The sequence below is a fragment of the Tympanuchus pallidicinctus genome, unplaced genomic scaffold (assembly GCF_026119805.1).
Source record: "Tympanuchus pallidicinctus isolate F22 unplaced genomic scaffold, pur_lepc_1.0 scaffold12, whole genome shotgun sequence".
Lineage (NCBI taxonomy): Eukaryota > Metazoa > Chordata > Aves > Galliformes > Phasianidae > Tympanuchus > Tympanuchus pallidicinctus.
In genome coordinates, this window is record NW_026294637.1 from 3,953,532 (window position 1) to 3,965,001 (window position 11,470).

The 11,470-nt window shown below is 41.4% G+C and overlaps 1 long non-coding RNA gene across 4 annotated transcripts in view; it reads left to right on the plus strand.

The window, feature by feature from the left end:
• The window catches only part of LOC128075336 (uncharacterized), a 56,949-nt gene extending 46,230 nt beyond the window's left edge, over window positions 1-10,719 (plus strand). For all 4 annotated transcript variants that reach the window (XR_008203774.1, XR_008203777.1, XR_008203776.1 and 1 more), the window contains 2 exons: window positions 1,865-1,980; window positions 5,256-10,719. This is a non-coding gene — a long non-coding RNA (uncharacterized LOC128075336). The remainder of the gene's footprint in view (window positions 1-1,864; window positions 1,981-5,255) is intronic.
• Window positions 10,720-11,470: the final 751 nt, after the last annotated feature.

Below are 11,470 nucleotides of genomic sequence, written 5' to 3' on the forward strand. Positions count from 1 at the left end.
TGGGAGGAGGGAATGAGGCATGAAACATGGGAACTTCATTCTCTCAACTTTCAAGCTGAGCAATAAAGGTTTAGATGCAGCCAAAGCAGAAAATCCCTCTTTCCTGGTCTGCATCTGCTTGTTAAAAGGAAAAAGAAAGGGCAGCTGATTTGTGAGTGCTTTCCTGCTAGAACTGTAGATTTGAAAGCTGTGCCCTTGATTATTGTGGGGAATGCAATTGCACGTGCCATTAATTATTACTGATAAACCAAAGTAGTGATAGTCAAAGTCTCCTGCCACTGAGATCAGGCTCTGTGGAAAAAGAAAAACCCAGGAGCCTCCAGCCTATCAGTATTTTTTTTTGTTTTTTTTGGTGAAATGTCTGAATTGCAAGTCTCCAAACTTGGTGTGTTCTCCAAGTACGTGATATCTATAGGTGCAGATCAAGAGAGCTGAAGTTTATCTACACAGACAGCAAAAAGCAACTTACTGTCCCACTAGCATGTGACCAGCCCCAATTATGGCTTCTTCCCCATGACATCAGTATGCAATGGAGGATCTCACTTTTTTTTTTCCTCTTGCCAGAGGCAAGTGAATACATTATCCAGCAGTGAGGTGTGGGGCGGGCGGATGTGTAACTCTGGGGTGATTTGGATTCCACACTCGTGTGGGGGTGTGAGCCAACCTCAGAAGTCATTTGCACTGATGCTGACACATACAGCATCCCTCAGAGATCTGTCTATCAAACTGCAACATGCTATGCAGAAAAATTAGATTACTCATGCTACAATAAAGAAGGGAAGATGACAATGATGGGGGGAAAAAGAACTTCAAAATCTAACAGCTATTTATGAAATGAGTATAAATCCTAACAATGGAGAAGTATCCTAGAGACTTATTTATTTTAGCTCTTGCAAACCATTTCAAGGAGAGTGAGTTGGAAAGATCCTATTAATTCTGACACTGCCTCTGGAAAAAAAAAAAAAACACTTCATCACGATTGTCACATTACAGTTATTGTGAAATACCATCTTAAGTACTCATTATGATTTTGCTGCTGGTCTTGCTGCTCTCAGCAGCAGGCTTTCCTCTGGATTTGGTAAGTGCAGGATCAGGCCCTCTCTCTTTCTCTCTATGAATTGCAAATGGACTGCTCGTGTGCCAGCTGAGTAACTAGGCAAAGTTCACTGTGCTCAGTTCAAAGATGCAAGATGAAGCTCAGGGCATTTCACTCACAGTATTTGCAGAGTTCAGGTCTACAAAAGTGTTAAAGTGGTTTAATACAAAATCCATAAGACAAACGTTATGCAGCTATGTGTGAAGCCCTGTCCAATAAAATCCATTTCTTTGGGAAAAAATACAAAGTAGTAAAACATATTTTGTGTAAAAAAGAAAAGGCTATGTGAAGCTTAGGAAAATCCTATAAATCAGAATGCTGTACAGCTTCAGGAAAGGAGATTTAAAATAAATCTGTGGAAGAATATACACAGACATACACACAGATAGCTGGAAATGGATCTGGACAAGTGCTGAGGTTAGAACTTCTCAGATAGCACTGTGGGACTAGTTTTACAATACCAGAGAATGGTGAGGTTTGGCTGAATGCTGATTTTTTCATTGTAGTAATAACTAACCTATGTTGGGGTTTCTATGGTATTTGCTCCTTGAGTTATTCCCCAGGAATGCTATCTAGGAAAGATAATTGAAACTTTTAACTCCTGCCTGCCCTGGATCATCCATTAGCCATGCTGCTGTCAGCTGCAAATTGTTTTACTATTGCTATTATTTCTGGAGGAGCCAGTTGTTGTATGTTGGCTTGATTTGTCAAGCAATTCCAGCCATTTCCTGTGGGGTTTATTACCCTGTTTTGGTTGTCTCTTCCCAGAGTTAAGTTGTGGTTCCTGTCCAACACAGAAGAAGAGCTACATTTGGTGGCTCTGCATCTCACGTCGCCCCTGTGCAGCTGCTGGCCTGCTGTCCAGGACAAGGAACTGCCATGTGGTACGTTTAGCTTTCCCTGCTCATTCTTTGAGTGTGTGACACTATTAAACTCTCGTGTAGATCACCCAAGCCGTGTGATTTAAGCCTGCCTGGTAGTTTTGGAGGGCTTTTTCTGGCTTTGGCTGCTTAATGCAGACATGCGATTTCAATGTGACCACACATAGTGGAAGTATATGGAATTATAGGTCTTCTTAAAATTGTCAGGAGCAAATATGATCAGATCTGGTTCTTGATCTCATTACTGTCTGAAAGATTTGACTGGCATTTTTAAATGCCATGATTTATGTTCTTCACCTTAACAGCCCTCGGTAGTGTAAACCCAGTAACTCTATTACTCTCCAGGGCAACTTCTAGGAATCTGATTGGAGAATTTACACAACGCTGTGTCTATAAGAAAATATTAACATGGATTAAGACAAGTTGATAGATATTAAACTAGGCTATAGAATGAAAACCACTGAGAATAAATCAAATAACTTTGCCTAACTACAGAAAGTATTTGTAAAGCCCTGTAAGGTTTCCATTTCCTAAAGCCACCTGCCATCTCAAATGCCCGTAATCAGTCACAGATGTTGGATACCAACCTGCTAACCTTATGGCTTTGAGAGAAAATATTGCACTTTTGTAAACTCATTCTTGGGTGTTTCCTTTATTTCTTAGAAAAAACCTAAACTTTCATCCCTTATTTTCCATGTAAATGTAATGAGTTATATCAACTCTGACACTTGGTTCTGCTTAGCCTTCCAGTTCTGGTTAGCTGCTTTCCTACCTGGCTCTTCAGATATTTGAAGATCTCAGGTTGTTGTTCTAATTGTTAGGGTACTTTCTGACTTTACAACTCACGATTCCCATTCTGGCAGTGAAGAATCCAACAAGATGCAAAATGTACATCTTTTCTGTAACCATTTGCTAATGGAGAAGTGCATATTTTCCTTTTCTCAACTAGTGTTTGTCTCCACAATGAAGATATGTCAAGTACTGAGCTTTTATCAAGTACTCTGGAAACAGGGGGGGGAAAAAAAAAGTAGCAAAAAATAATGAAAATATAAAATCCACTATGAAACAAGAGATGTTTTAGCACCTATTGGAATCAAAAGAAAGAATTTCATAGATTGGGAAAGGTACCAAAAGAGGCCAAGCTGCCAAAGACCGTTAGATGCTGTTAGGATATATTGATATTTGAGCCCAATGGTGGGTTTGGCTTGGCTGAGGAAGGAGGAATTATTCCACTTCAGCTTGTGAAGACAGACTGGGAGTGGGAGTTGTAACGGAGGTAGGAAGCAGACTGGATTTTATTAGACTTCCATCATCTTTAAGAGATCCCTAACCAGATCAGGTTTCAGCCTCTCCCTCCACTCTTGTGTCAACCTTTGGTTCTGTTTTTGCTGGAGGATAAGTTTCATTATATTAATAAGCAGCACAAGTGGTTCCAATTGTGGAAGAACCACTCTGAGCTGTCAGAAATGATCAGAGGAGAAATTTCAACCTTTCCATGATCGCAGCCTCTTCTTCTGGTGCCTCAACTCAGCGCTTCCCCAGCGCACTGCACATTGTTTAGCAACCACGACAATAATAAAAGGTACACTTACATTTTGGTGAGAATAGATTATTTTGAGGAACTTTATTCTCTGATCATGTAGTACATCAGTGCTCATGAACCAGATGTTACTGGGAATAACTAGGCTAACATCCAATCTGCTGTCTGGAAGACCAGATCTGGGGACTTACTGCTATGAAACTATACATCTTCAATTTTCTACTGCAGTCAAATTTCAAACGCAAACATCTTTAATTATGCCACTGTAACAATGAGCCTGCACTGTTTTTTTTTTCATTGCTAATATGGAAATAAGTAGGAAAAACTCAGAAAAAAGTACCCCAAAAGCTGAGGCTGTTTGGTCCTTGCTGCTTACCAGCCATAATGCTCAGCATTTGTATTCAAAGCATCTGCATGAGGGAAAGCATTTTAGGTAGACAGAGAAGATAAGGAATCCTTATGAGGGTGGAAGTACTACCAGCTTAATTTTGCAGATAGGAAAGTGGCACAAACACGAAGTATTAAATTGCTCTGAGCCCAAAAGAGCGGCCAGTAGAGAGGAGCAGGTCTGACTCAGAGAATGCCCCCTAACCATTAAGGCCATCCTCAGGTAAGCAGAAGGAGGCAGCTGTGGAACAGGCATCTGTGCCTCTGAAGCTGCTCAGGCTTTGTGCAGCACCATGTGTATGCCCTGCAGTTTCCCTCAGGCTGCAAGGCTGGGCTCACAGATCTACCCTGAAATAACTGAGAATCACACTCCATCTCAACAGGTTTCCCCACTGCTCAGGGAGGATCTGAGTGAAGTTTAGTTTTCCAATTAAACTCACCTGGGACTAGTCACTGAAATGTCATCCATGAGATAGAACAAAAAAAAAGGGGGAGAAATGTAAAAGGAAATCTTTGTAGCCAGGACTACCTGACTCTCCCACAGTAGGAGACATGAGAATACTGTTTCATGTCATGGAGATGTAGTTAAAATGCAGACTGCATATCCTTGTTCTCAGAATTTGAGAGGTGTGGTTTATGCATGTGGACAAGCCATCGTTCCTCCCTTTGATCTATCACTTGATGTAGAGGAAAGGCTTTTATGTGTTAGTCCCATATAATGGATAATTTAGTCTGAAACCATTATAAAAAGTATTACACTTTGGGTACATATGCTTCAATTATTCTTGAAAGTACATGGAAATATTTTATGACGTTCACATATAATTCAAGTTGGTTTTTTTTTCTTTTTAAACCAAACTAAAACCAGAACTTTTGTTTATCATCCAAACAAATTTGTTCTCCTGAGGTAAGTTTGCAAGTATTTTAAAAGACTTCTGCCCTTTTATGGAATACATTAAGGTAAAAATGTAACCACTGTCTTTGGATGTTAAAGAAGAAAAATGTTAGAGTCATCATTCACTGAAATTACTACTGGTACATATTGCTTTTTAGCTGCCTATATTTAATCTGTTTATGAATAAAATTACTTACAATGAAAAGTAATAAATACAGATTTAAATTCTCCTTATACAAGTGCACTTATTTCTGAACTTAAAAATTAATCCTGTCACCCCTTTTACAAACAGAATTGACGAGAGAGAGAGACCTGAAACAGTTACCCTTAAAACCATGAACTGCTGAGGTGATGAGAGATGGTGGCAAAGAGCAGAATTCCCCTTCTCCCACAGTAATAATTCCTGCAGGGAAAGCATCTTATTTTTTCACCTAGATGTTTGTTTTTCTTCTCCAGGTACATTCCTAACGACAGATTTGGGAAACAGCGACAGCTGAACACCTGCATTCTTCTCAGCCTTTGCACCTTACTGCCTCAGTTTCCCTACTGATAATTAAAGCACATTTATATCAGGAACTGTTTTTCCAACTAGGAAAATTATCTCAGCATTTAATACTGATTTTCTTTTACTGAAAGATAGCTGTGATCTTCACATTTCAGATTCCATAGCAGAGAAAGTGCTGGTGGAAGATACTGGCCTGTAACACCTACCACTGGTCCTCCATCTGCGGGGCTGTGGGCATTGCTAGTTCAAATAGTTAGTTCATCTGGAGGAAAAATATTTAACTTGGGGTATATGGGGCTTCAGAGGCAGAAGGGCACACCCTAAGAAAGTGCCCTGCTGGTCATTTAATCCCTGCTTTCTTCACTATGTGGTGCGCATTGGCTGGCTCAGGAGGTGTGCCCTGCTCCTCCAGTGCTGTGATGTGACCAGCAACCCCCAGACATGGGTGGCTCTGCAGCTGCATATCCTGCCTTCTGAACTCTGAGTCCTGGGAGGGAACTGGAAGAGCCCCCTGGTTTTAACTGCACCAGCCACCCCTACCTACCTTAAAGCCCCAAACCACGAGGGGCAGTTGGTTACACAGCATCATAGGGTGCAAGCTATTAGCCCCAAGTGTTTCCAGATTCCATTTGGTGCACGGCACAAGCCCTTTCCCACACAATATCTGAACTGAAGCTCATCAGCAGTGCCCAGGTTCAGATCCTGACCAGCCTGCACTGCAGCCCCTCTGCTGAACTAACCTGAGATGAAAGGCGTCAAATGACAGGATAGAGAGTGCTGAGAGCTGGCAGCGGAGGTTTCTTCTGCAGACATCTTGCTGGTTGTTTTAAGGTCTTCTGCCTCTAAGTGGCACCATGCTGAGTGATTGAACACTTGCTAGAATCTGTTCTACCTTTTATTGCAATGATTTATTACAGAGCTCCCAGTTTCCAAACTCTGAACTTTCACAAATGCTGCCTGGATGTCAGAGCCCTTTTGTCAGAAACACCAGAGCCTTCTGGAGTGATGGTCTCGGTACTACAAAACCCCTTTGGAAAGCCACAGCTCTTGAACCAGCATGGGGAAAGACTGAACTTTCATTTTTAGAGAAGGCTCTCACACCCCCAGGATCTGCATCTGAGAGGTACTCAAAATACAGCCAAGAGAAGCTTTCTTTGCTGTAAATTTCCAGAGGATTACACTGAATCATAGTCTTGCATAGTCCAGTTTACAGATTTGTATGTACTTAATATAATTAGCCTCAGATTATCTTTATGTAGCTTCTGCTCAGAGAGCAGGAAGTAATTTGGAAGGGGGACAGAGGGTGTCCCAGAATGGATGGGTCCAGTCTACGTCCACTACGAGACAGACAGACACACACTTGTTCTGAACATCCTGAAACTGCTTAAGCAAAGCGCTCCCCCCAGACTAGCTATGCAGTACTGGCAATGTTGTGCTGCTTAAAACAGAAGGAATTGATTTCTCTGTGCTCACAACACAATAGCATTCAGATATTCAAGCACCTATTATGAAATCTGACTTTGCTTTAGTACTTAGAAGTCCTCGCATATTTTGTGGCATTTAGGGCTGTCTTACTCTGCCTGAAAATACAGTGAGGCTTTCCTGTCCCTACATAATGAAACAAAATCCACACCCCAAACTCCTACAGCTCAAAACAACCAACCAGTGCAGCTCAGGAAAACTATGGTAAGGAAATGTACACCATGAGAAAAGTTTTCCTGTATTTGAGAGAAGGTTGTCAGGATGGTAATATAGTACAGTGTGTAGTGAGGACTGGGAGATTTATGTGCCGATTCTGTGTATGATTTATTTTGATGAATTGTTTTTTATCAATATGTAAAAATCCAATAAATATAACTCCCTTTACAAAGGGTTGCTCCAGTCCCAGTGTTTCAGTGGACAGTTTTGGCAGAAAGTCAGGATGTGCATTAAAAACACACTTTTTGAGAAGTCTAATAAATAAAAGCTCTGAAATATGGTTTCCTACTGAGAAAGGCATTTTAAATCATTTTGATAAAGAATCTAAATTAGGCCTTAAAAGGAGGGGGAAGCTAGGTCCCTGCAACTAATTATTTATAGGTATTTTGAATATAAAAGTCCAGGAAAGCCTGCCTCCATCCCCCATTCTCTGCCACAATAAAGGGGAAAGAAAAAGCCATTCCCCTTCCACCTCCCACCCAAATTATAAGGCAGAAGTGTTAGAAAGGGGCCAAAGAAAACAAAATTAAAATAGGGAACAGAGAACTGACAAAAGCAAGGAACTTCAGAAGTCCTGGAAAAAAAAAAAACCTGCACACTTTCTCCCCAAAGCAGCGATACCAGGAGGGGACAGGTCTTCACTTCTCCTCCTCATTACTCAAGAGCAGTGGGCTGCTACTCACCCCAGTCCTCTGAAGAGGGAATATACTGATATTTGCTAAGCACCACAGGGAATGTTTTTAGAAGTGAATAAACATTTGAATAGCCCCATTCTCTCTGAAAGTCAAAGCAATTTAGAGATGGCATAGAAGTCAAAACTGCTGGGGATGTCGGCTTCTGAATCACTTAAGTGCTTCTGGATATGTTAATCCAAAACGTAGCTGACGTTTGGCATGTGTACAGCCACCCATGGGCCTTGCCTTCAGGGGAGTTACAGCACAGCGACCTGCTACCCCCTGCAGCAGAACCAGTGGGGCTGAAGATGTGCTCTGTGCTTCAGTGGGAGAGTCTGTGGCTCTGCAGCAGCAATTGGCAGCGCCCTGGTTTGGATCTCAAGCCAAGCCCAGAAACTCAGGTGCAGTTCACAAGGCTCAAGGCTCTGAATGGGAAGGCTGACAAATGAGAGATTAATAAATGGAAGCACAGTGTGTGTGCTGGAGAGATTTCTGCTATGGTGGTTGTGCCTACCAGGCTTCCTACTGAACTTACTGCTATTCATCTTACAGACATCTAGAATTTCCCTCCCTGTTCTCAGCTTCACCTTGTACTCCCTTCTGCCTCCAGGCACGAGCTGCTCTTGTCCCTGCACAAGGGCCATTCATTCGCTGCTCCATCAGGAGCGCTTCCCTCTGAGTTTGGGTTCATCCCTCTCCTTAAATCTGACCTTCACATCTTCCTTCTCATTGCAGGGCTCAGTAAGGTGCACTACAGAAAGAGCCACTGCACTTGCTGAAGCAGGAGGCTGCTAGCACTAGGGAAGGAAAACACAAACCTCAGAAAATTAATAGAAGCATTTAAGAGTTGGAATTTAACAATGTGGGTCTGCATCTACCTTTGGCCTGCCTCTGTACTGTAGTTTCACAGGACACAAGAGCGCCCTTTTGTTGACTGGGGCCAGTTACAAGTCTTCTAGCATCTTCCAAATGCAAGCAAGACAAGGCTGCCCAGACTTACAGACAGCTTGCAGCCCTGATGTGTGCACAGCCTGAACTTGCAGACAGTGCCCTCTCAGGTCAGAAAGAGCAGAAAAGCTCAGCCACACAGCACCAGTGCAGCATTTAGCTCCAAAGCTGACACAAATACGTGGCCAAGTTTTCAAAATAACTGAGCAGCTTCAGGGCTTTGTTACCTGCAAACACATCAGTGGGAACTGCAGGACTCAGTTCTGAAAACCTGGGCTGGGAATACTCAAAAAAAGGGCCAAGGGCTCCTCTGAAAATATCCTAAATGACCAAATGAGAAAGAGCAATGGATAGGATGGCAGCACAAAACCAGAAGGTGCTAGCTGCAACTGAAGACAAGATTTTGTCCCCAGTTCACAGCAGCTCTGAGATTTCTCTCAACCCACCAAAAAGGGAAAAGAGAAGTTCACAGATAGTCAAAATGTTAAAAAAATAAAAAATAATAATAAAAAAAAGCAAGCAAGAAAGAAAAAAGCAGAAATCTGAATTCAAACTGAGACTTAAGTAATAAAAAAAACCTGCCAAAAATGTTCATTTGTTTCAGGAAAACTTAAACACAGGCTTCTGACATCTTCAACTTAACCAAAAAACATCAGCCATAATGATTCCTCCATCCGATTCAACATTAATATTCAGACAAATGTCAGAAGCTGTCATTTCCCAAGTGAAAGCAATCCACATTCATTTCCAGCTGGAACACCTAAGGCCACACTGCTTCTGATGAACCAGCGGTAAATTTTAAGCTGAAATGAAAGAAAGAGGTAGAAGCTGATGCCTGAGTGCCTTCTGAAAAACATCAAAATGTATTTTCTTTTCAGTCCCTAAAAAAAGGATCTGATTATTTAGGGATCCTTTCCTCCTCGCTTCATTATCATTAGCTTAGCAGCGCTGGGTTATCTAATTACTCAGCTAGAGCTGGAAACTGCATTTTCATGTAATAAGGTGTAAGAGGACTAGGCTGTCTAGCTTAGTAGTCAGTACTTGAAGAACAGCTGTAAAGAGTAGAGTCGGGAAGGCTGCAGCACAAGAGGAAATCCTCAGTAGAATTCAAGTGCTTTACATCTGTCATAAACATACTTCCAGATCAAATTAAAGGAATTTCTTTTAACTGTATTCACAGGCTCCAAACACTCCACACAACAAGCTGCCTGAGATCTTAGTCATTCTGAGAAATGAATCATTCCCCTTGTCATCTGGCTGTTCTCTGCTGACTGCTAATTCGCTGTATATTGATTTTAAGACTCTGTTAACACATTATATTTTTGTGTTAAGCCAGGAAAGCTTTTCTTGCTGAAAAATCACGTCCCATCCTTATTCCTCACAATATTCAGTTTTGTTCCTTCTCATTTATTTAGAATGACTGATCAACGCTGTTTAATCAGCTTTTAGTGGCTCTGTGAATTGTTCCATGCTATTGTAACCACCTACATGTTTTTCTACCAGCATTTAACATCACAACATGAGTTCTACGTTTTGGACTTCTGTGTTTGCCTACTGATGCAAAAATTTAGCAGAGCAAATGAACGTTGAGGTAACACCCTGAGATTTTGGAATTACTGCTCAGAGAAATGACTTATCTAAAGGAAGAACTGAAAACACAGATCATAGGAACGACACCAGCATTTTTCCTCACTGATTTGAAACAGGTCAGGACTTCAAAAAATTCCTGTAAAAACCTGTGCTGTTACAGCTGGCGATTAAAATGTACAATGAATTAGATAATAAGTATTTTGTTTGCTTCTTCTGAAATGTCATTAGCAGTGACGTCGCTCACTGGGCTATTACAGAACTGCTGTTGGCAAAAATTGAAGTGTAACACAGCAAAGCTTCATGTTTCAGATGCTTATAAAATTTAATCCCCTAAATAACACTACTAATTTGGGTCTACTTGTATGGCAGAAGATTGTACATAAATATTTTTAGTATGTACTTAGACCACAACTTTGCTTTTATTGAACTGTTTCTAGCGGGTCTAAGATCTTTGTCACTTCAAAATAAAACACGTTGGTTCCATTAAAGGTATTTAAACATTCAACAGATTTGCAGTTCCTTGCAAACATTTCTTTTCACGCTGATTTTCTAAAACCAGGGACCAAAAGCATGTCGTTCCATCACTGCTACAGAACCCTATGATTCTGTGACTCCCCATTCTACCCGAACTCTCACAGATCATTCTGGAAAAACCATTTCAGTGGTTCTCTGCCCTGCAGACTTTCACTACAGCAGGTGTTGGCTGCAAACTTCGGAGCTTTGTGCTTGGGACACTTTTCCCAGAGGAAATGCAGCCAAGGACCTTGCCCTTTAAGCACACATTAACATCTTAAATACAAAGTTTTTCGGTAGCAAGAAATTCAAAGTGGGAGCTGAAGCTCTGCTGATGAGTACATCTGTGAAACAAGCACGGACTGGAGATTAGAACAGCCAGGAAGAACCATGCCACTAGCACAGAGAAAAGCACAATTTAAATTCAAATGTGTAATCATTAGAAACAGGGCATGTGTATTAGCTGTAAGATTACTCATGTTTCAAAAAACTCCCAGTACATGAAATACAGACACTTAACACAGCCTGGGGTGGAAGAAATCACACTGAAATGTGAAGGCAGAACGCGATACATGTGCCATGAGACATCTGAAAAACAAGTCTGAGTCCGTGATCATTACATGCCAAATACATCTGTGAGCTAAAGGAAGCTGTGCCACACTGGTAGGTTTGGGGAGATGCTTTTTTCATTTCACAGGAGCCTACACACTGGATGCAAAACGTGTACTTGTAAGTATGCATGA